This window comes from Furipterus horrens, unplaced genomic scaffold, assembly GCF_987537825.1.
Source record: "Furipterus horrens unplaced genomic scaffold, mFurHor1.1.pri manual_scaffold_6, whole genome shotgun sequence".
Lineage (NCBI taxonomy): Eukaryota > Metazoa > Chordata > Mammalia > Chiroptera > Furipteridae > Furipterus > Furipterus horrens.
The window spans coordinates 76,692,988-76,719,174 of NW_028327176.1; the positions used below are offsets into that span (position 1 = coordinate 76,692,988).

The window sequence follows — 26,187 nt, forward strand, 5'->3', positions numbered from 1 at the left end:
TTGTTCCAGCGCCAGGGAAAATAAAGCCTCATTGCTTCTCACTGTGCAAACCAGTGGGGGTTGGGGCAGAGGCAGAAACTGCCAGTCTCTCAGCAGAGTCTGCTTGTTTAAAGGGCCCCCATGGTCCTAGAACATCCTCAGGTCCACCCACTCTGGAAACAATGGCCAGGGCAACAGCCAGAGAGGCACCAGGCCCATACGGAAGTGGGAGAAATGCCTGGAAAGGGGCGAGTGCTGGGCAAGCAGCATTATTCCCTCTCAGACCCCTCCCCAACACACAGCCCCACAATGTGGTGAAACAGGTTGCCCTGTACTGAGGAATACCTAAGGCTCCGCCCCTTACAGTGTAACAGCTGCAACAGCTCTACCTAAGACACAGAGGCAAACAAATACAAAAGCCTGTCACAATGAGGAGATAAAGAAGTATGGCCCAAAAGAGGGAACAGATCAAGGTTCCAGTGGGAGAACTAAGCGATGAGGAGATAGCCAACCTAACAAATGAAGGGATAGCCAACCTAACAGATGCAGAGTTCAAAACACTAGTGATAAAGATGCTCACAGACTTGACAGATATGCTTAAGTATGGCAAATGCGTAAGGGTGAAGTGAAGGCTATGCTAAATGAAATGAAGGAAAATCCACACAAAACCAATGGTGAAGAAAAGGAAATGGGTTCAAATCAATGATTTGGAATATAAGGAAGAAAAAAACAGTCAATCAGTACAGGAGAAGGAAACAAGAACGGAAAAAAATGAGGAGAGGTTTAGGAACCTCTGGGACAACTTTAAATGTGCCAACATCCGAATCATAGGGGTGCCAGAAGGAGAAGAGGAAGAGCAAGAAGTTGAAAGCTTATGTGAAAAAATAATGAAGGAAACCTTCCCAAATTTAGTGAAGGAAATAGACATACAAGTCCAGGAAGCACAGAGAGTCCCAAACAAGCTAGACCCAAGGAGGACCACATCAAGACACATCATAATTAAAATGCCAAAGGTGAAAGATAAAGAGAGAATCTTAAAAGTAGCAAGAGAAAAGAAGAGAGTTACCTACAAAGGGGTGCCTATAAGACTATCAGCTGATTTCTCAAAAGAAACTTTGCAGGCAAGAAGTGACTGGCAAGAAGTATTCAAGTGATGAAAAACAAGGACCTACAACTGAGATTACTCTATCCAGCAAAGCTATCATTTAGAATGGAAGGGCAGATGAAGTGCTTCCCAGACAAGGTAAAGCTAAAGGAGTTCAGCATCACTAAGCCATTATTATATGAAATGTTAAAGGGACTTACTTAAGAAAAAGATAAAAACTATGAACATTAAAATGACAACCAACTCACAACTACCAACAACTGAATCTAAAAAATAAGAACAAAATCATCTCCAAAAGACTGACCCGTCCGAGGTTTCACTTGCTAAAAGTCTATATCCCCTACCCCTCAGCGCACACATGCAGCAGAAATATACTTTCTTTTTCAGGAGGAGAGAGGTCAAGGAAAACACCTTACCTTTTCTAATTTTGGGACTGCTGCGATGTTCTCATTGAAAGCTCTGTAGGGCCTGTTTCTTAGTATTGTTCAGGAACATCTATATCACCTACATGCCTGCTCCAGGGACTCTTAAAAGTAATACAGTGAACACTGCTAAGTCAGTGTACCTGCAGCCAGCATGCAGGTCGAGTCCTGGGTCACTGCCCAATGTCATGCCCAGTGAGTCAAGTAAAGTAACCTCTCCTGACTCATTTCCTTCTTTAATGAAAGTGGGATGGGGGTGGAGGGTCATGGGGGGGCACCATATCACCTAGTTCTACAGAGAATTTATGAGAATTTTAATGAAAATTTCGTTGTAAACTTTAAGGTACAATTCAGAATAGTGAAGAAATGATCAGAATGTTATGAATTTGGCTTCTACAATCTGTCAGGGTAAAAAAGGTGTGCATCTGCAGGGGTGAGTGGTCAGGAATTTGCTTTTTCTGTTTTTAATTTGTTTCTCCAGCTTTCTAGGAAGCCACCCTGCTAGTGCATATTGACACGTTTGCTAAGGGAGAGAAGAAGCACACTCGGCTAAACTCTGACCATCGCCTCAGCTATCAGAAACTGATGAGTTCATTGACTACATAAAGAAATGTCTATCTGCAATGTTATGAAGCTCTGCTCTATACAAAGGTGCTGTGGGAAGTATAACAAACTCAAAATGGACTAAAGACTTCAACATAAGATCTAAAGCCATAAAATTCCTAGAAGAAAACAGAGTAAGCTCCTTAACATAGTTCTTGGTGATGATTTTTTGGATATGACACCAAAAGCAGAGGCAACAAAAGCAAAAATATACAAATGGGACAACATCAAACTAAAAAGCTTCTACACACACACCCCCCAAAAGAAAAACTATCAACAAAATGAAAAGGAAACCTATGGGATGGCCCAAAAGTCCACTTGTTTTTTCTGTAAAATAAATGACACATTTTTTATTTTCACCATTAACCTTATTGATTTGGATACTTTTGAGTATGTCGGCTATCTCCCATATTGGCTTCTAGTGGGTAGAGACCAGGGGTGCTGCTAAACATCTTCCAACGCATAAGACAGCCCCACAGCAAATAATTATTTGGCCAAAATGTCAATAGTACCAAGAAACCACCTTGACACATTTCATCAGTTACAGCACCTTCTCCATACACTACATAAATCTTTTTTTTTTACATTTTTACATTTTTACATTTTTTTTTACATTTCAGTTGTTTTTACCTTTCTTGGAAATAATAAAGCATAATATGCCAAAAGCGCTGCATATTTTCTTTCAACTTCAATATAAAATGGCTGCAAAAAATTCACCAATTTTAATGTTTTTAAAAAATGTATGTTGATATGACAGCTGTCACAATACAATCTAACAAAATTGTTTACAACAAAATTAAAGACAACTAAGCACTACTAGAGCCATCCTATGGAAAAAACTAAACAAACTTTTGGACCAACCCATGTATCTGATATGGGGTTAATATCCAAAATATATAAAAACTCATACAACTCAGCAAAAATACAAATAATCCAGAAGATGTGAATAGACATTTTCCCAAAGAAGATATACAAATGGCCAAAAGGTACATGAAAAGGTGCTTAATGTCACTAATCATCAGGGAAATACAAATCAAAACCACAAAGAGGTATCACCTCACACCTGTTAAAATGGCTATCATCAAAAATCACATGATCATATCAATAGATGCTGAAAAAGCATTTGATAAAACCAGCACACATTTGTGATAAAAACATTCATCAATCAGGAATAGAGGGAGTATTCCTCAACACAGTAAAGGCCATATACGAAAAACCTACTGCCAACATCATATTCAACATGAAAAAACTAAAAGTGTTTTCCTTAAGACCAGGAACAAGATACTTTCACTACTCTTATTCAGCATAGTACTGGAAGTTCTAGCTATAGTAGACAAGGAGAAGAAATAAAAGGCATCCAAATTGGAAAAGAGGAAGTAAAACTCTCACTATTCACAGATCACATGATAGTATACATAGAAAACTCTACAGATGCCACCAAAAAACTACTTGGCCTGATAAGCGAATTCAGCAAAGTAGAAGGATACAAAATCAATATTCAGAAATTGATGGCAATTTTGTACACCAAAAATGAACTATCAGAAAGAGAAACTAAGGAAAAATTCCCATTTACCTTAGCAACAACAACAACAACAAAAAGTACCTAGGCATAAATTTAACCAAGGAAGTAAAAGACCTGTACTTGGAAAACTACAGAACACTAAATAAAGAAACTGAGAAGGATACAGATAAATGGTAGCATATACTGAGTTCATGGACTGGGAAAATTAACATCATTAAAATGTCCATACTATCCAAAGCAATCTATAGATTCAACATACTTCCTATTAAAATACCAAAGGCATATTTCACAGATCTAGAACAAATATTCCAAAAATTTACATGGAACTAAAAAAGGACCCCAAATAACCTCAACAATCTTGAGAAAGAGGAACATATTGGAAGGATCACAACACCTGATATTAACTATACTACAAGGCCACTGTAATCAAAACAATCTGGTACTGGCATAAAAACAGACACATAGATCAATGGAACAGAATAGAGAGCCCAGAAATAACCTATGTCTCTATGGTCAATTAATATTTGACAAATGGGGCATGAGCATACAATGGAGTAAAAATAGTCTCTTTAATAAATGGTGTTGGGAGAATTGGACTGGTACGTGCAAAAAAATGAAACCAGATCCCCAACTCACTTATATATGTCTTGCGATACCATAAAAATCCTAGTGGAAAACATAGGCAGTAAAATTTCAGAGATATAATGTAGCAATATTTTTTACCGATATATCTCCTAGGGCAAGGGAATTAAAGGAAAGAATAAACAAATGGGACTACATCAAATTCAAAAGCTTCTGCACATTTAAAGAAACCACCATCAAAATGCAAAGGGAATTGACTGGATAGGAGAACATATTTGCCAATGATACATCAGACAAGGGTTTAAGCTCTAAAATATATAAAGAACTCATATGACTCAATACAAAGGAAGACAAACAATCCAATTAAAAAATGAGCAAAGGACCTGAATAGACACTTCTCCAAGGACATACAGAAGGCCCGTAGACATATGAAAAAGTATTCAACATCACGAGCCATCAGAGAGATGCAAATTAAAACCACAATGAGACACCACTTCACTCCTGCCAAAATGGCCATCATTAATAAATCAACAAACAACAAGTGCTGGTGAGGATGCGGAGAAAAGGGAACCACAGTGCACTGTTGGTGGGAATGCAGACTGGCACAGCCAGTATGGAATTTCCTCAAAAAACTAAAAATGGAACTGCCTTTTGACCCACCAATTCCATTGCTGTTTCCCTAAGAATCCTGAAACTTCAATTCAAAAGAACTTATGCACCCCTATGTTCATAGCAGCACTATTTACAATAGCCAAGACTTGGAAACAACCTAGGTGTCCATCAGTAGATGAGTGGATCAAAAAAACTGTGGTACATTTACACAATGGGATACTATGCAGCAGAAAGAAAGAAGGAACTCCTATCTTTTGCAGTAGCATGGATGGAACTGGAGACTTTCATAGTATGTGAAATAAGCCAGTCAGTGAAAGACAAATATCATATGATCTCACTTTTAAGAAGAATCTAATGAACAAAATAAACAAATGAGTAAAACAGAACCAGAGGCATAGAATCACAGAATAGACTGATGGGTAAAAGGGGAGGTGGGGACTGTTTGAAAGAAGGTGAAGGGATTAGTCAAGGAACATATATGAAAGACCCATGGACATAGACAATGGTGTGGGGACTGACTATGGACATGTGGGGCGGGCTGGGTAGAGGGCGGGCAAAGGAGGAAATAATTGGAACTGTAAATTATTTTTTTTAAAAAGACAAGTTAGTGTTGGTGAGGATGTGGAGAAAAGGGACTATTCTATTGGTGGGCACTATTAGTGGGAATGTAAACTGGTACAGCATTATGGAAAACAGTATGGAGGTTCCTTGAAAAATTATAAATAGGACCACCATATGATCCAGCAATGCCATGTCTGGTCATATACAGAAAGGAAATGAAAACAGTATCTTGAATATGTATCTGCACTTCCATGTTCATTGCAGCATTATTCATAATAACCAAGATAAGGAAATAACCTCATGGTCCATCAACAGATGAATGAATGGAGATGTGATGTGTGTGTGTATGTAAAGATGTGATATATGCACAGATACACATAATGGGGTTCCTGGCTGGTTTGGCTCAGTGGATTGAGCGTCGGCCTGCGAGCTAAGTGTCGCTGGTTCGATCTTCCAGTCAGGGCACATCAGAGAAGGAAAACTCTGACTCCAAAAAACCTCCGCTGCCTTGCGGCATACCTCTTCAGGGGAAAGGCTAAGGGAGTAAACCCCGACAGAAAATCCGGAGCCGGAGTCCCTAAGGCGGTTTGACGTTGTAGTCAACACCGGCAACTCCTGCGGCGCACCTGAAGCCAAGCTGTATTGACTCCGTCTTTCCCTTGGACCCTTCAGCTGCGAAGAGAGGGGGGGTCTGCTGCTTGGGCAACAGCAGACCCTCCATATCACCCTGCCCAGGCTCTGTAGCTTCAGCTTCACTGGAGAGGACACTCCAGCGTCATCGCAAGATGTCGATTCAACACGGGAGGAGACAGATACCGTGTCACTCCCGAATTGGACTGCACAGCCATTCTCGGCGGTGCAGATAGACTCTTAAGAAGCTACACCATCGTCTCTCGAGACGGACGGCTGCCGACGACGACACATAATGGGACATAACAGCCCATGTGGAAGAAGGACATCCTGTCATTTCCTACAACATGGATGGACCCTGAGGGTACTGTATGATGAAAGCAAGCCAGATGGAGAAAGATACTATGTGATATCACTTATCCGCGAAAATCTAAAAAAAAGCCAAACAGTCAAACTCATAGAAGCAGAGTAGTGAAGTAGTTCCCAGGGCTGGAGTGTGGGAAAACAGGGAGAGGTTGATAAAAGGATGTTCAGCTATGGATGAATAAGTTCAGAGTATCCAAAGTACAGCATGATGAATATAGCTGTGGACCCTGGATTATATCATTAAAATTTGCTAAGAGAGTAGAATGTCAATGTTCTCACAAACAAAAGGGCAATGTGCAAGGTGACAGGTGTATTAACCAGATGGTGGGAATTTTCTCACAACATATACGCATACCAAATCACCAGGATGTACACTTTAAATATATTACAATTTTATTGCCAATTATATGTCAGTAAAGCTTAAAAGAGGAAAATGATATGTACAGCCTCATTGCCAACATTTCCACTCTGGACAGTCATATCAGCAACTGACAGTTTGTGAAATCCAGATCTCGTTTACCTTACTTAGCACGAGTCTTGTTACCTAAGCCACCATCATTCTACCCTCACAATACCAACATCCTTTTATCTCTTAGACTTCTCTGCTAAAAATGTCTCCAAAAAGTTTTTCAAAGGATTAAAAATCTTCAGCATGGCATACAATCCTCTTCTCATTCTCTCTCCCCAGTAAATGCTAGCCAGCCTCCAACAACAGCGAACCACAGTCCATTTTCAATTATATATGGGAAGAGTTAAGTGTAGACTATACATCTGTTAATTCCAGTGGAAAAGGAAGAGCTTTGTCACCATGCTGTTCCCATGGCTGCCATTCCACAAAGTGGGCAAGGGTAAGGAGACCTAGCTCCTTAACCTCAAAGTGGAAAGGCTCCTGGAGATGAGGATGCCGGGCAGGAAAACAGGAGCTAAGGGACCCCACTCAGGCCCCTCCAAGATGCAGCCTGAACACCCTCCCACCCACTCACACTGCTTTCCTCAGCCTGGCCCCACTGTAGGTCTAGCTGGGATAGCGTAAACCTGGAATACCCGATAACTGGGAAATGTACCTGGGATGATGGTCCTATCACTGGACCAGGCTAGCATTGCTTTCATTCTTTCCAAGACACAGCAAATGATAAAGATGACCAAGTTATATCACTTTTCCTGCAGGTACTTCAAAGACCACTGACCAAACAGCATATTCCTGGCCCCTGACCCATTATTGCTTAAGTGACTTGGAGACTTTAGGGCCTATTACCCAGCTAACCCACCAGCCTGCCTGTGCCAAGGAAGGACCCATTATGCCTCTGCCCACATCCCCTCATTCTTTAACATTCACTTAAAACACAGCATCTTCTGGCTTTTTCAGACTCCTCTCTGAGGGTCAGTTCTCCCTGTCTCGGGCACCAGAGACTACTCACTGGAAGAACATCAACTAGAGCAGTTAGCACAGGACCAGAGCTGGCAGGGTCCTGCCCCATCCCATGAAGCCATGACAAATATCTAAAACCGTACATTTATTTTTGTAGCTGCTAAAATAGCCACTGAAAAAAAATAGCCTAGAATCCAGGTGGCGTTCACAATAAATATTTATTATATGAATGGACATGTAGAATGATTTCCCACTGAACATTTTTCTAAATCACAAAAGTAATTTTTAACAAGTAAATCTGGGTTTGGGTGTGGATCTCAGAACTTATAAAATAATAATTCTTTGAAATTATAGAGGCATAAATATTTTTGTAAGTCTATTATCATGACAATCTATGTATATACGGCTCTCCACCTAATCATACTCAGGCATTACCTCTTGTTTGCAGAATAGTACCAGACTCTGGCTGGGTGTTTGTGCAGACCATGCTGCCTTGAGTGAGTCTGTTATTTCTCCTGCCTTACTGCTTTCTGAAAGAGGACCCTGACCCTAACTGTCTGTTAATGTCACTGATGATTAAGAACTTTTTAAAGAAGCAGGGTCAGAGACTGTTACTGATGAATTACTAATGAATTCTGATGACCAGATTTGAGAATTTACACTAATTTCTAGCTTATACTGCCACAAAACATGTGACTGCATTTATAAATGATGAAGTCTTGAAAGGTTCCACTGCTGAGACTATTGGAAAACTTGAGTCCCCATAGGTCAACAAGAGGTTTTTTTTTTAAATGTAATGGAAATCTCCTGGGATTGGACATGAAACACCCCAGTGGCGTTTGTCTCACGTAAGGTCTGAAGAGATAGCTAAGAGTTCTCTTATCAATGTTGGAATGGGGGGTGGGGTGGGGGATATAAAGCTAGTGAGAGCCAACAATGTCCTGGAAAGACAGGATTAGAGTAGTTTAAAGTACAGGAGGAGGGAGAAGGACAGGGGTTGGAATCAGACTGTATAATTAGGAGGTCCAAGCTCTCCATTCCACACCAGGGCCTAGATCTGGAAATCGCAGCAAATAGCACCCTAAATAAATAGGATCTGTCATTTTCTCCAAAACAAATCATCAAGGATAATAAGGTGAAGACATTCAGAAACTTAATCCTTAAATCAACATATCTGTTCTGTGCCATTCTGTTAGCACACATCAGAGGGGAACATAATTGACATTAAGAATCAGCTCCCGGGACTTCCGGCCAAGGTGGAGGCTTAGACGGACACGCTCGGTCTCCCTCTACAACTAGAGAGGAATACAACTACCTCAAAACAAAAGATAACCAGAAATTCGAGAAAATAAAACTACATGGAAGTCCAACGAATGAAGTTATAAACCAGCGGTGCTCGCCTAGATGGGTAGGAGGGGCGAACCTAGAACCCGAACGGAAAAGGCTGGGCAGTGTTGTTTGCGGTAGAAGCGGGGACAGCGGCGGGACTGCGAGAAATGCCAGGGGAGCAATCCCGGCTGCAGTCGAGACCCGGCAGCTTGGGACCCCAGCGCGGGGAAAGGCAGCCCCCCCGCATCAGGGGCTGAGGCCCACAGGGCAAGAGGACGGGGATCCCGGTCTCCCAGCGGAGAATAACGGCAGGAATCCATCTTGGACCCCCGCCCCCCACATAAAGCGCCACAGCGCGGCGAAAAAGGTCGGGATATCTGCCAGTCGCCGGTTAGTGACCAATGCACGGGCCTCCGCCCCCACAGCCTGCCCAAGAAGCAAAGGTAAACACAAATCTGTTGGAAGGAAGTAGACAATGATTGAAATCCCAGTGACACAGCTCACCAGGCAGCAGATGAGGGACCTAACTGATGAGCAAATAGGAAATCTTTCTGAGGCTCAGTTCAGAGCTGTAGTCATAAGGTGGCTTACAGAATTAACAAAAGATTTGGAACAGGACAGGGAAGGAAAGAAAACCACTCATACTGAAACGAACGAAAACACATACGAGACAAGTGGTGAGGAAATGAAAATCAGAGATCAAATCAACAAATCGGAACGTAGAGAAGGAACAAACAGTCAACCAGTGCAGAGAGAGGAAACGAAAAGGAAGGAAAATGAGGAGAGGCTCAGAAACCTCTGGGACAGCTATAAGAGAGCGAACATTCGGATTATAGGATTGCCAGAGGGTGAAGAAGAAGAACCAGAAATTGAAAAGTTATGTGAAAAAATAATGAAGCAGAACTTCCCCAACTTGGAGAAGGAAATAAGACTTACAGGTCGAGGAAGCACAGAGAGTTCCAGAAAAACTGGACCCAGGGAGAACCACACCAAGATACATTATAATCAAAATGTCACAAATTAAAGATAAAGAGAGAATCTTAAAAACAGCAAGAGAGAAGAAAAGAATCATGTACAAAGAAGGGGTCCCAATTAGACTATCAGCTGATTTCTCAAAGGAGCCTCTGCAGGCAAGAAGGGACTGGCAAGAAATATTCAAAGTAATGAAATAAAAAACCTACAGCCCCAAATACTCTATCCAACGAAAATGTCATTCAGAATAGAAGGGCAGAGAAAGTGCTTACAGGACAAAATAAAACTGAAGGAGTTCATTAGATCCAAACCACTGTTATATGAGATGTTAAAGCGACTTGTTTAGAAGAAGGAGGATCAAAACTATGAACATTAAAATGAAAACTGCATCACAAGAACCAACAACAGAAGCTAGGGAATCGAAACAAAGGCAAACTAAGTAAGCAACTAGAGTGGGAAAAGAACTATAGGTATGGGGAACATATTGGGGGGAGGTCAGCAGGGAGGGGGAATGGGGAGAGGGAGGGAGATGGTACAGGAATTAAGAAGCATAGTAGGAGGGAGTGGAGTAGCCAGGAAGAGGTTGAGAAGAACTATATGCACAACTAATGGCCATGGAATAAACGGGAGAACAACTGGAGGGAGGGGGGGCCACCGGGTGAAGGGGAGCAGAGGGAAGGGAAATTGGGACAACTGTAACAGCATAATCAATAAAACATATTAAAAAAAAAAAATCAGCTCCCCCCCCCCCCAAAAAAAAAGTCAAGGAGAAAAAAAAACCCATTTACAAAAATTTTAGCAGTAGTTTTAGACCAGATGAAGAAAATTCTAATTTATACAAAACTAATAAATTTACTGAAATCATCCCAAGAGATTTTATAGTTAGTCCAAAGTTATAGTCCAGAATAGTTTAAAACAAATTGTGAATGATAAAGCAAAATAAGGTTCTGAGGGAAAGCTGATGCTTTGGGTGTTATCCCTACAGTTGTGAGACAGTGACCTGCAGGTGAAGTTGTGCCTTCCCATGAAGTACTTCTCACTGCCAGCCAGAGGGAGAACACCAGATTAGCCAGACTACCATACAGTATTTCTTCCATTCTAAATCAAATGTCCCAAACGATTTGTTAGGGCTAAGAAATACTTCTGTTCTACAGAGATATGATTTTGTTTAGTATCTGTTATTATAGAGCCCCTGGATCTCAGCATCCACATGCTATATAGACATGGTTTTATTTTAACACACACAAATAGATCTCTCATACAAAGAGGTAAACTCCCCTCAGAACCCTTTATCTGTTTGCATCTTTTGATGTAGACTTCTCTTCTCAGCACCAAAGTTGGAATGAAACCTTCGCTAGACTAAAAGTGTCCTGAAGACATCTCTTCCTTTATCTGGGGGCTCCCAATGCCACAATGCAGTAGGCCCCAATCTGTACAGGCGCAAGAACGATCTGTTGGGCCACAGAGCTGGGCATGAGGGTGCTTCACAGGTTGGAGGTGCCCGCACTGTGCTTCCTAGCTACTCAACGTCATCATGCCCTGAAAACAGCAACAGTGAATGCAATTTTTGAATCAAGTCCCTTGAAAAAGGAAATATTATAGGGCTCATCAAATCAGGGCTACATTAATGCTGTCTTACTAATGTAAAACCTACTGTGCAAATTGAGTATTTCAGGCAAAAGCAGTAACTTCTTACCACCTGTTTTAAAGCAGAAAACCGAAAACTTACATTTGGCGCTCAGCTACGAGAGATGACTTGCAAAACGTAGAACTCCTCAAAAGGTGAAGTTTTCAGCTGATTATACCTCTGAAGTTAAAAAGCTGCAGGAATTCTTCAAATTCTCAAATCCAACTCAAATCTCAACAGAGAATTATGGTCTTGGAAATCATTTGTAGAAGACGAACATACAAAATCTGAAAAGAAACAGAAAAACATATATTAGGACACTTGCTTGTTTAAGTAATTGCTTGAGAAATGACTGATTATTTGCCACAAATATTTTTAATAAACCCCAGAAAAAAGTTGCTTTTATCTGCTGATCTCTACCCAAACAGAAATGCTCCTGCCTCTCTGCCTTGTATCCCGGATCAGCTCTGAAGCCGTGGTCTGGGAGGCAAACACACATGCTGAGAATGGAAGGGATGTGGAGGGTGCAGACAGCAGGCCATAAACCAGGGACCCTACCTCCTACCTAAGTTCCCAAGTCTCTTCAGAATTCCTACCCCATCACTCCCCACCCACACCCTTCCAAGCCCGAGAAAAACAAAAAGGAGCCTGCCAAGTGGGAAGGATAGCAGGTCTGGGCGCCTAATTAGGGAGTCCGGTTGCAGAGAGCACAGAAATTACTTAAGAAACTTGTTCCAGTCTTAGAGTCTCTTGCACTGGCTATTTATTGAGAGAGGTCACCTACTAGATCCACAGCCTTGTGCTAAAACCATCCCTGCAGGAAATCTGAGATAAATATCCAAAAACTACAAGGAAGTTAAGTGCACTGCAGTCCTCTCCCTCCTGACTGTGGAGAGTTTGCTTTCACCTTAGGGTCCCTACAATTGGATAACTACTTTCAGTCCTTGCCTAACATTTGAGGGGACCCTGAAGATATGTGGACCTCCAAGTGAACTCACTGACATTTTTAATTGCATTTCAAACCCAGAGGGGATCTGTCCTGACAGTTCACTCTTCGAGATCTATTAAATCATCCTTTATTGATTATGACCCAAAATGTTAAAATACCCCATAGAAAAATCGAATTCTATTTCAGTCAGCTAGAATAAGATAATTCAAGTAGGGCTATCATAAAAATGTTATAAGGCAAGTTCATAAATTTTGATTAAAAACTTCATCCTTTTTACGTAATCTCTAGCACTATTTTAAAGGGTGCGTTACTTTAAAAAAATGATTTAATGCAAGGAAAAGGTGATAATCAAACACATGGGAAGGCCAGATTTGGGCAAGATATTAACGGTATACCAGGATGATTATGCCCTTCTCTCTACTAAGGGTTTACAATAAAATGACAGGTTCTTTTGAACTGGAAGTTCTGGTATATGATCTGACATCATGACCAAGCAGTCTTATTTCTCATTTCTGGCCTTACATATGCCACCAACTGAAGAAATCCACCCAATAAACACAGCCATGCCCACAAATACAAGCTCTGTATTAGTATATTCAGTGGTTCTTTTAGACATAAGTTGTATTTTTAAATATTTAATTGAAGAGCAAATTTGCCTGACATGAGATCTTCTTAGTCCAATGCTAGAGGTTTCTGGTGTGCTGTCTGGGTTGTCTCGAGATGGGCATCCCTCTGCATGCACTGTGCTCCCACAGTGCTGTATTTAATCCACCCAATAACCTGCCAGGATAGATAATAATACCCACTTTTACATGAGTTAATTTCTCAGGGAGGTTACAGATTTTCTTTAATAGGCTGTAGAGTTTGGAATGCAGGCCTTTAATAAATCTACCATACTAACAGGAAATCTATTGGGAGCAACTTACCTACCAGCCCAAAGTGAAAGAACAACGGCCTGGATCTCTGGCCCATTCCTTTGACACTGGGCATGGTAGGTAAGGTGGGAAAAAGGGATGTAAAGAGCAGGATCTCAAGTAACGGAGGAACGCCAATCAAAGTGACATCTTTTTAAGTTCATTTAAAGATGCTGATGGCCACCGGGGATTCAAGTGTGAAAAATGAAGGTTGCAGCGTTTTCCTCGAGGAAAGCATTTCTTTCACTGGCAAACTGTCCACACACTAAGCTTAGCTTAAAGAGAAGAAAAACAGTAATCAAAACCTTTCCCTTTTTGAGTTTAAGTGAAGTCTGCCTACTGTGTATGTATAACGTGGGGTTATTAGCTTATTCAAAACTTCTTGTTAAGGACAAGCACTTCAATTCAGGTCTAAAGTACAAGGTGTGATCTAAACTCATTGGAAAAGCACAGACTTTTGTGCAAAAAACCACCTAAAATCACGAGACAAACATGATCAGGTACAAGGTCCCACGAACTGTAGAAGGCCTTCATCCAAAAATTCAAAAATGTTTTACATAGCCCACTGCAGGCAAATGGGAATATATGTCATGGGTGTATGTTTTCCTTTAAAAATATTTCTCCACTGGTGCCATGTGCATCTCCCTTTAGAAACTAAAGAGGAGGGTGTGGTGGAAAGGAATGAACAAATACCAAATATATCTTTTTCCACATTAATTTGGACCCTTAATAATAGAAAATTTTACCACTGCAAAATTCAAGGAATTATCTAAATTCTCTGTAACACTGAGATTTTCTTTTTCTTAACTGTGTTTTAAAACACCCGAGCCACAGCCAGGGGCTTTCCCTCATCCTTTGGGAATGTGGAGCTGCAGCACCAACTTCAACCATGAGGGCAGCTCCAGCTCAAGGCCCACGGGCCGCGGTGCCTCGGTCAGCCTGGGCCCAAGGCCTGGCATCCAAAGGAGAGCTGTCCTAGTCCAACTTCTCAGTGTCTGCCGCAGAACCACACACAGCGTCTGGATGGTGCTGGCCGTTTCCTTTCAGCCTTTGTCTGCCACAGGGGCCAGGGTTGATATCCACCACTAATATACTTTACTCCAGAGAGGCCATTAAGGGCTAATAAAAGGGTAGGTGCCTCATTCTGCTGATGGCACAAAGCTGTGGGCCTCTTGAGCATTAGAGTGCTGGGCAATTTGCTCTACCTACTTTAGAGTTGGCACATTTGCCAAAAGGCTCACTTTCAGAGTGCTCAGGTGATCCCACCTGTCCTTTTCACTGACTCACAGAGGCAGAGCAAGTGGCAGGGAGGAAAAGAGCCTGTCCTGGCCCAGTGGCAGGAGACTGCACTGGTGTTCCACCCTCACTGAAGCCTTACCCACCATCATAGACAACCCCGGAAAATAAAACTTATTGCTCAGCTCGGGAATCAAACCACCAGATGTCTCACAGCCAGAATCTGAACCCACGCTTGTCTGATTTCAACGGACACCTGTACTCTTCCTCCCAAAGATCACCACTAAAGGTGACTTTAGTCTTCAGGCTCAGGCAAAGATCGGCTGCCAGTGTCCTCTGACTGGAACTTGCTATGCTGGGAATCTGGCTTCAGCCTTGCAAATCAGGTAGTGCCTGTGTTGTGCTGTGACAAGGAAACGAGCCCATGAATACACACACTGCCTTCATTTCCAAAGGTACTGCTTCTCTTAGATGTTAACGCAGCAAAAAAATATTACTGAATAATATCATCCGCCTCGGTTACTCCTGCACATGACCTAAGGACTTGCAGGTATCATCAAGTGTACATCATGCCTGAACCTTATACATGCAAAATACAGCAAGAGGGCCAACCAGACCCCTAATCTGTAAATAAATCTAAAGTAATCCTCTTTCTCCTTTTATTTTAAAAAACACACACAGAGCGAGTAGAAGGAAGGAAATCATTAAGATCAGAGCATCATTAAATGACATAGAGACTAAGCGAACAATTCAGAGGATCAACAAAAGTAGGAGCTGGTTCTTTGAAAAGATAAAATCGACAAGCCTTTAACCAGGCTCATCAAGAAAAAAAGAAAGAGGACCCAAATAAATAAAATCAGAAACAAAAGAGGAGAAATCACAACCGATATCACAGAAATACAAAGAATTGTAAGAAATTACTACGAAAAACTATATGGCAAGAAACTTGACAACCTAGATGAAATGGACAAATTTCTAGAAACATATAATCTTCCAGAACTGAATCAAGAAGAAGCAAAAAGCCTGAACAGACTGTAACAAAGACTGAAACTGAAGCAGTAATAAAAAAAACTCCCGGCACACAAAAGCCCTGAACCAGATGGCTTTGCAGGAGAATTTTACAAAACATTTAGGGACGAACCAACACCTACCCTTCTCAAACTATTCCAAAAAATCAAGAAGAGGGAAGACTCCCAAACTTGTTCAATGAAGCCACTATTACTCTAATCCCAAAACCCAGTCAAGACACAACAAAGAAAGAAAACTACAGGTCAATATCACTGATGAACACAGATGCTAAAATTCCCAACAAAATATTGGCAAACCGGATCCAGCAACACACTAAAAAGATCATACACCACGATCAAGTGGGATTCATCACAAAGATAAAAGAATGGTTTAATATTCGCAAATCAATAAACGTAATACACCACATAACAAAATGAAAGACAAATTCACATGATCATATCAAGAGATGCTGAAAAAGCATTTGACACAACACCCATTTATGATGAAAACACTCAGTAAACTGGGAATAGAGGGAGCAAGCCTCAATATAATAAAGGCCATATACGAGAAACCTGAAGCCAACATCATACTCAATGGACAAAACCTGAAAGCATTCCCCGAGATCAAGAACAAGACAAGGATGTCCACTCTCTCCACTCCTATTCATAGTGTTGGAGGTTCTAGCCACAGCAATCAAACAAGAAAAAGAAATAAAAGGCATCCAAATTGGAAAAGAGGAAGTAAAACTGTCATTATTTGCAGATTACATGATAGTGTGCATAGAAAACCCTATAGACTTGACAAAAAAACTACTCGACATAATAAGTGAATTTGGCAAAATAACAGGGTACAAAGTCAATATAAATAAATCGAAGGCATTTCTGTACACAAACAATAAAATATCAGAGATAGAAACTAGAAAAAAAAAATCCCACTTACTATAGCAACTAGAAAAGTAAAGTAACTAGGAATAAACTTAACCAAAGAAATAAAAGACCTGTACTCGGAAAAATGGAAGCATATACCATGTTCATGGATGGGAAGACTCAACATCATTAAAATGTTCGTATTACCCAAAACAATTTATAGATTCAGCACAATCCCTATTAAAATACCAGTAACATATTTCACAGAGCTAGAACAAATACTTCAAAAATTTATATGGAACCAAAAAAAGACCCTGAATAGTCACAGCAATCTTGAGACAGAAGAACACAGTAGGAAGAATCATAATACCTGACATCAAACTATACTACAAAGCCACTATAATCAAGACAGCCTGGTACTGGCATAAGTACAGACATGCAGATCAATGGAACAGAATAGAGAGCTCAGAAATAAACCCAGGTCTAATATGGTCAACTATATTTGACAAAGAAAGAAGGAACATAAAATGGAATGAGAAGAGCCTCTTCAACACATGGTGCTGGGAGAACTGGACAGGGACGTGTAAAAAAATGAAACTAGACCGCCAATTTACACAACACACCAGAATAAACTCAAGATGAATCAAAGACTTAAATGTAAGCCATGACACCATAAAAGTCCTAGAGGAAAACATAGGCAGGAAAATTTCAGATATCCCATGTGGCAATATTTTCACCGACACATCTCCCTAAGGCAAGGGAAATAAAGGAAAGAATAAACAAATGGGAGTATATCAAACTAAAGAGTTTCTACTCAGCAAAAGAAAACATTAGCAAGATGAAAAGGGAACCAACCATATGGGAAAACGTATTTGCCAATGACACCTCAGACAAGGGATTGATCGCCAAAATATATAAAGAACTTACACATCTCAACACCAAGAAGACAGACAGCCCAAATAAAAAATGGGCACAGGACCTGAACAAACACTCTCTGAGGAAGATATACAGAGGTTCTGTAGGCATATGAAAGAATGCTCAACATCGCTAGCCATCAGAGATGCAAATAAAAACCACAATGAGATACCATTTTACACCAGTCAGAATAGCCATCATCAACAAATCAACAAACTACAAGTGCTGGCGAGGATGTGGAGAAACGGGAACCCTACTGCACTGTTGATGGGAATGCAGACTGGTGCAGCCACTATGGAAAACAGTATGGAATTTCCTCAAAAAAATAAAAATGGAACTGCCTTTTGAACCAGCAATTCCACGGCTAGGATTACACCCGAAGAATCCTGAAACCCCAATTCAAAAGAACTTATGCACCCCTATGTTCATAGCAGTGCTATTTACAATAGCCAAGTTCTGGAAACAACCTAAGTGCCCGTCTGTAGATGAGTGGATCAAAAAACTGTGGTACATTTACACAATGGAATACTATGTAGCAGAGAGAAAGAAGGAACTCCTGCCATTTGCGACAACATGGATGGAATTAGAGAGAATTATGCTTAGCGAAATAAGCCAGGCAATGAAAGAAAAATGCCATATGCTATCACCTAATACAGGAAACTAAAGAACAACACAAACAAGTGAACAAAACTGAACCAAAGGCACGTAAATAAGGAACAGAGTAACAGTTATCGGGGGGAGGGAGGAGAGAGAGTGAAGGAGAGTAAGTAGGGGAAGGGTTTAGTAAAGGAACTAGTGTAAATAACTCATGGACATGGACAATGGGGTGGGGATTGACAGTGGGAGAAGGGGTGGGCAGGGTGGGAGGGGGGAGCATTGGGGGAAAAAGTGGGACAGCTGAAATAGAAAAACAATAAGTTAAAAAATTAAAAAATTAAAAAATAAAAAGACACACACACACAACACCTATGTGATCGTATTATAGGTCTCTGAGCTCACAAACGCTAGTCTTGCCCCTCCTCCCTGACACACGTGACACCACACCTCTGTTCAGTGCAGGCAGTAGGCACCGCCGTGGCCCCAGTGGGTGTCCAGTTCAGTATGACTATGGAAGGTCAGTGCTGTACCAGAACAGCACGGGGCCAGGACTGCTTGGTGAGCACTGGAAGAATGAGCTACATTTCACTTCTACTGAACTACTTGATGATAAAGTTCAAGTGGGAAAATGCCGGTTTCAGACACTGAACACAAGAGTCTCCTTGAATGGTCTGGCCAAAAGTCCACCCTGGTTTGCTCCTCCCTGTGGACCGATACCCACAGCTTACAAATGCTTACAAGTCTGACTCTCAGAGGCTTCCAGGGATATGACCTCAGCCACCTTTTATCACCCCATGCACAGTGTTCAGGGCTCAGAGAATACTGAAGGCCACAAGCTGGTTTCCCAAGTTCAAAAAGTCCAACTGAGATTAGGATTTTAACTCAAGATAAAGCTGTCCTGAATAGGAAAAACAGCACATTTTCCTGCACTGGGCTAGAATTATGTCAGTCCCAAATGATAAGGCTAGCGATCAGCTGATGAGAAGTAGATTAATAAAAATGGGGAAGGGATACTAATTTCTAACTCTCTAAGCAGCCTCAAAGAGACATCGCATGGGACTGAGAAGGGTGTTTGGGGAGGAGGTTAAGTAGTCAGATGTTCAGCTCTGAGGGCTCTATGTTCTAAAATATTGAAGATTTCTGCCTTCCAAGCATTCCAGCACTGAGAAAAGAACAAAACTGCAGCCAGTGTGCCAGCCATACACATGAGGTGAGAAAAAGCAGCAGCAGGCAGCGAGCGGGTCAGGAGACAGGGGCCCAGACCCAGCTCGGCCATTTGAGGCCTCTGTTCCCTCATCCATGACCAGGTTCCCTTAGCTCTAAACCTGTAGCTTTGAGGTACACGGAATGAACTTGAAAATCATTAAAAATTGGTGATGTGGTGCTAAAATTTTATTAAAGCTTACCTAAAATACCATGACAAGAAAGTCATAATGCAAATCTTAGTTGTAACTTAAATTTTAGTCTGCCATCTAAATAGGAATTTCATTAGCAACACCATTTCCAATGGTTTGTAATAATTTTGTGTATATATTTGATGCTAGCTAGCCTCTTAAATACAACAGCACTCCATTCTCCAAAGGTTTGAGACAGTATTATTCTTAAGATCTTCCCAGTAGCCCAAACTATAGTTTTTGGAATCAGCATAAACACCTTGCTATACATCTCAACAGTGTAACTAGACAATCAAATTACAAAGGACATTTTTAACAGTCCACTGGCATTTTTTATTAAGCACCCACAGGACTTAGTTGTTGTTCAGGTAATTACACCAATAAAAAGCACACTGACAAAAATAAACCTTAAACACTAAACAGCACTTATTGAATAAAACTGGTGCCAACTCACTCCCTCCTTCTTCTTTTTTTTGGGGGTGGTGGTGGGGGGAAGGAAAGACAGACAGTAAAAAAAGTAAGACACACACAGAGATACTGAATTCTTAACTGAGATCACTGAGGCATACCAGGTGATGCGAAGGTCTCGTCTAACTATGCACATAAACATTATTTTGCTGAAGTTCGTGTCCCTTACCTTTGGGAAATGAAGGACTGAAAGAATGAGGAAAACTGTAAGAAAGGTCCAAGTCAATAGTAGAATGGGGGGAGCAAATCCTGTTTTTCCATCTCCTTTCTCTCTCTCTCACACTTCTTCTTTTTATTTAATTATTTTTAAAAAATAGAATCTTGAAAAGGAGCAGATGGGCCAGGCTTGAGCTGTTAACAGTGGTTACAACTAATAAACTTGTGGGGTGGAATCAGGGGTGAGAAGAATTATTTTATTTTAGCTTTATTCTTTTCTGTAACATTTTTTACATACGTTTTACTTTAGTAATAAAGACAGAAAACTATTAGGTTAAACTCCATGTCTTTCCTGCATTTCCTTCACTGCAGTGTTCTGAGCAGGAAGCTGGCAAGGAGGCTGCTTCCCTTCCCTGCTTTCATCCCTGCCCCAACCCCTACTGACTGAGCTGCACAGCAGCCACTCCAATCCTTCCATCTGGAAAGACCACCCCTTCTCCACCAGTCCATCTGCGAGAACTCCCTTCAAACTTTCTCTACTCCCTGCCCATCCTAACCCCAGTGCTCAGTGGATGGGGCGAAAGCCTACCCCTTGGAGAGACTGGCTGTGCAAGCCCCCTCCTAGAAGAATGCCCAGATGCCTCCAGGGTACCTTACGCACTTTTCCTTCTGGGTACCTTCAGCAATTTATAGTACTTTATTACATCATGCAGCTGTGCATATCCTACCTGTTACAATCTGAACTGTGTCCCCCAAAATTCAAATCAAGTCCCAACCCCAGTACTTCAGAATGTAACAGTATTTAGAGAAAGGATCTCTAAAGAGGTGATTCAGTTAAAATGAAGCTGTTGCAAACCCAATATGACTAATGTCCCTAATAATAAGAAGAGATTCTGGGGACACACAAGCAGAGAGGGACAACCTTGCGAAGAGGTAACGAGAGGTTGACCATCTGTAAGTCAAGGAGAGAAGCCTCAAGAGAAACCAACCTGCCAACATCTTGACTTGGACTGCTAGCCTCCAGAACTATGAGAAAATATCTGCTGTTAAGCATCTAGTCTGTGGTATTTGGTTATGGCAGTCCTAGCAAACTAACACACTGTGTCCTTCCTCAGACCATCAACCCATAAATTGTCACCACAAACAACACAAACAATAGGAATTTGTACATGTCCTAAATGGATGTAAGAAGGAATGAATGGAAGGGGCCAGTAACAAAACCCCTACACAGCCCACAGTGAATCTCCCAGCTTCCTTTCTCTTTGCCAAAAAAGGAGCAGATTCTCCAGTTTTTGCACACCTATTCTTAACATTAAAACGCAATTTAAGTATTCTCACCTCTGGAAACAAATTCCTGATTCTTCTACACAAAAAAGCATGGCTTCCTTCCTCTGTGCAAAGCAGTCGTCAGACTGTAACATAATAATTGTACAGTATTCTCTCACTTATCATGGGTATTACGTTCTAGGCACCTCTGCGAAGTAGGAACCTTACATTTATTCTAAACTCTGAAATCTATGTAACTGTAACAACATATGTATACAGTACCATAAAATCCTGCGATACAGCAAAAAATCTGCAATAAATAATTAAATATAATATTTTTAAAAATCCCGTGATACAGTGAGGCTGTGATAAATGAACTGAGATATAGAGAGGGACTACTGTATTTTGTATTTTAGTGGAGATATTCAACCATATGCAAAAGTAGAGAGGATGTCTCTCCCCAGGTACCTTAATATTCAACCTCAGCAATCATGGACCCCGCAACTCCCAGCCCTCACTAGATGACTTTAAAGCAAATCCCATACAAAAATTATTTTATCTGTAAACACTTTGGTGTGTACAACCAACAGATAAGCACAACTCCATCATTACACCTAAAATAATTATAAGTCCTTAATATAGATCATAGCTAGTGTTCCAGTTTTCCAAAATGTCTCATAAGTATATATTTATAGCTGTTTTATTTGAATCAGGATCCAAATAATATTCAAATTATAATTTCTTGTATGTGTCTTAAGTCGGTTGAAAACTGTTTTGCTGTAATGGCAATTTGTCTAATTGGGGCACTTGTCTTGCAGAACACCCAGCATTTGGCGCGTTGTAGATTTTGTTTCACTGCTGTTTTACACATTCCCCATCTGTGGCATTTCCAGTAAAGGGACAGTTCGTACTAGGAACTCCTTAATGGGAGACTTTCTCAAGGGCAGGGATTTGATACTGAGAAGTAACCCAACTAATTGATGATTTAGTAAATGTCAAAACAAATTGGAGATGCTAATGTATCAGGGAATGCGGTCCCCCTCTTTCTCTTTCCTTCCTATTACTCCCACTTTTAAAAAGGATCCTTCCTGGGGTCCAGGGGATACTACTTCCCCTGGGAAAAGGTATATAAAATTTAAGGCTATAAGTTATAAAATAACCTAAGCATTGAATGAGTCATGTTCTGCTTCTTTTTACTGAATTTATTGGGTGACTTTGGTTAATAAAATTATATAGGTTTCAGGTACACAATTCTATAATAAGTCATCTATATACTGTATTGTTTACCATCTCAAGTCAATTCTCCTTCCATCACCCTTTATCTACCCTTTACACTCTTCTACTTTCCCCCTGGTAATCACCATACTATTGTCTATGTCCATGAGTTTGATTTTTTGCTTAATCCCTTCACCTTTTTCACCCAGGCCCCCCCACCCCCTTCTGACAGCTGTCAGTCTGTTCTCTGTATCTATGAGTCTATTTCTATTTTGTTTGTTAGTTTATTTTGTTCATTAGATTCGACATATCAGTGAGATCATATGGTATTTGTCTTTCTCTGACTGGCTTATAGTACTCTCCAGATCCATCCATGCTGTTGCAAAGGGTGTGTTCCTTCCTTTTTATTGCTGCATAGTATTCCATTGTGTAGATGTACCACCGCTTTTTTATCCAATTATCTACTGATGGGCACTTGGGCTGCTTCCAAAACAGCTATTGTAAATAACGCTGCAATGAACATAGGGGTGCATACATTCTTTCAAATTAGTGTTTCACATTTCTTTGGATATATTCCCAGAAGTGGAATCACTGTGTCAACAATAAGGCAGTTCCATTTTTAGTTTTTTGAGGAAATTCCAAACTCTTTTCCATAGTGGCTGCACCAGTCTTCATTCCCACCAGCAGTGCAGTAGGGCTCCCTTTTCCCCACATTGTTGATGATGGCCATTCTGATAGGTAGGAGGTGATATCTTATTGTGGTTTTAATTTGCTGATTAGTGACATTGTGCATCTTTTCATATGTCTATGGGCCCTCTAAATGTCCTCTTTGGAGAAGCTCTTGACATCAGGTCCTTTACCCATGTTTTTAACTGGACTGTTTGCTTTTTGGTGTTAAGTTTCAGAAGTTCTTTATACATTTTGGATACTAACCCCTTATCAGATGTATCAGTGAATACGTTATCCTGTTCACTGGGCTGTCTTCATTTTGTGGATGGTTTCCTTTGCTGTGCAAGACCTTTTGAGTTTGATGTAGACCCATTTATTTTTTCTTTTGTTTCCCTTCCCTGAGGAGATACATCAGAAAAAAATATTGCTATGAGAATGTTCTTCTGCTTTTTAAAAAGTTTTAAAAATGTAACCATCCCCTAGGGCACGTGAGCACTGAGCTGGGGATCCAGGTGGCACTGTTTCGGGTGGACATGTTTACACACCCCAGGAGGGTAGCATTGCACACTCCAAACCACACTATTGAGAAAAATGATGCCATTAATTATATGGTACTAAACAACTTTTTCCTATATTTTTCTATAAAAGTTATACTTTTCCCTAGAAAGAACACTCTTATTATCTTATATAAACTAAACATTTCCCTTAGCAAAATTAATCATATCACAAAACTTTGTTTCCCGTGCCATTCCAGTACAACACCTGTTATTTTGGAGCCACGCATTAATTTCAGAGAGAAGAACATTAAGTCTGCTAAGTCTGCAGTTGACTCATATGTGAGTCACAGGATAGACCCTTCCAGAGAGAGCTATTCATTCAGTCAGAGCCTAGGATTAAGGTGCCTCATCCTCAAGTGAGCCAGCTACATGGATGAATGTAGCTTTGAGAATTCCAGGGACTTGAAAGGTGACTTGGATACCACCTTGATTCTAGATCACCTTGGCTGGGAAGTCAGGATAAAACTCCACATGAGGGTCAGGGATACAATTTTTACAGCAATTAGATGAAGGTAATGGGTTAAAAAGGACTGGGACTAGTCCCTGACCATCAGCATTTGGGAAGCCCCTGGGAGCACAGAGAACAATCAAGCTCTGGAGAAAAGAACTGAGTAAGATTTTGTGGGAAGTTTGTTTGTTGTTCACTTTAATTTTGTAAATTACTGGTAACTGAGAAGCCTCCTACAGAAAGCACTGGCTTCTAAGAAACTGAAAAAAGTCTCACTGCATATTATTCTATCTCACTTCTGACAGGGGCTGAACCAACTTGATTTGTTTCTCCTGTTTTTTAGTAGGGGTGATGCTCATATACATTTTATAGTATCACATATATGTATGCCATAAAACTCCATAAAATGAGGAATGAAAAGGGAGTTGAATAAATTCATTTTTTCTATTAAAAAAGGCTAATAGTTGTAACAATTTAACTTAGAGACCAAATTTATGATTATTGCAATTGAAGGAAATTTTAATATCTGTTTTTAAAGGAATTTAGCTACTTTCGAATATTCCAAAAACCATTAAAGTGTGTTCACACACATTTTCCTCAAATGTCAGATCCTGTCACAATTCTATGCCCTCGTGTCTCCTATTTCTTCCCCCATAGTGGGAATGGCTTTGACCTCCAGCTGCCAATGCCATCATCCAGCCAAGGCCAGCCTGTCATTCAGCAGTGTACTCAAACGTTCCCTCTTCAAGGAATCACACAGGAATGCCCTCCGCTCCTGTAGAAATCACTCTTTTATAAAAATAAACTTTCCATTTATATGGCTATCTAGACAGAAGAGCCTCCAGGAAGGGACCTCTGCACCCTGGTGTTTATGTGGCTTGGCACATGGCAGGCTCTCAGTAAAAGGACTCCTATTAGACACCTATTATCCAGTGAACTTCTGTAATTATGTATGTAAAATCTGCTGCAATTGCCCAAAGCCCTACAGCATCCAACGCCAGAATCCTTTTTCTAAATTTTAATCCAAGAGACCCCAAGAATCCCTCACATGACTGCCCAAGCCAGCCCATGTGTATCAACATGGAGCCTTAAACATTAAATAGTAATGTAACTATACTGAAATTGAATGATGGCCCTGCTTATGAACCATATTTTCTTAATTGTACTGCTTTAATTTTTCTTTCCTATTTCATTTGTTGAATAAATTAGCAATGAACCAATGAGAGGGACTGAATCAAAGAGCTCAAGAATATATATATATATATGACTTCCTATGGCAGCAGCCCAATTAATGCCATCCATAAAGCCATTCAAACACTGCATCTGGGCTGAAATCCAATTAAGTCATTTTGGTCTGAATACCCCCAAAGAGCCTCCTGCTGTGCTCAAAGTGGAAATAATCATAAATGCCAGATTAGCTATGTAAGCACTTCCAAAGCCAAAACCAGACAAGAGCATGGAAAAAATCTACATGCCCGGCCTTTTAACTGGGCACACACAGACTCACACAAAAAACCCCACTTCAACGACCATCTGTCAGAAAGCCAAATCCATTTTCTTGTCCAGCCAAGGTCTTCTCAGATAATATTCACCCAGTGGAAGTGCCAAAGAAAAACTGGATCCACTCATTTACACACATTATGAAATGATAAACTTCAGCTCCACAATGCAATTTTGTGTGCAGAGTTAACAGAAAGAGATTTAAGCTTTTTCTGAATTCACCATTTTACTCAACCAACCCTGTATAGCATGCACCTTGAAATTAGGAAACCCTGAAATCTATGAATGCCTCTATGTATATAATAAGTTCCCTAAAACTGTGCAAACAAAGCCAAAACCTCACAAAAGGC

General features: G+C 40.7%; 1 protein-coding gene across 2 annotated transcripts in view; it reads right to left on the reverse strand.

Annotated features, from left to right (window-relative positions):
* Window positions 1-26,187, reverse strand: part of NCK2 (NCK adaptor protein 2) — a 137,380-nt gene that overhangs the window by 59,172 nt on the left and 52,021 nt on the right. For both annotated transcript variants that reach the window (XM_090281862.1, XM_090281863.1), the window contains one exon: window positions 11,782-11,966. The gene's annotated coding sequence lies outside the window, so the exon portion shown is untranslated. The remainder of the gene's footprint in view (window positions 1-11,781; window positions 11,967-26,187) is intronic.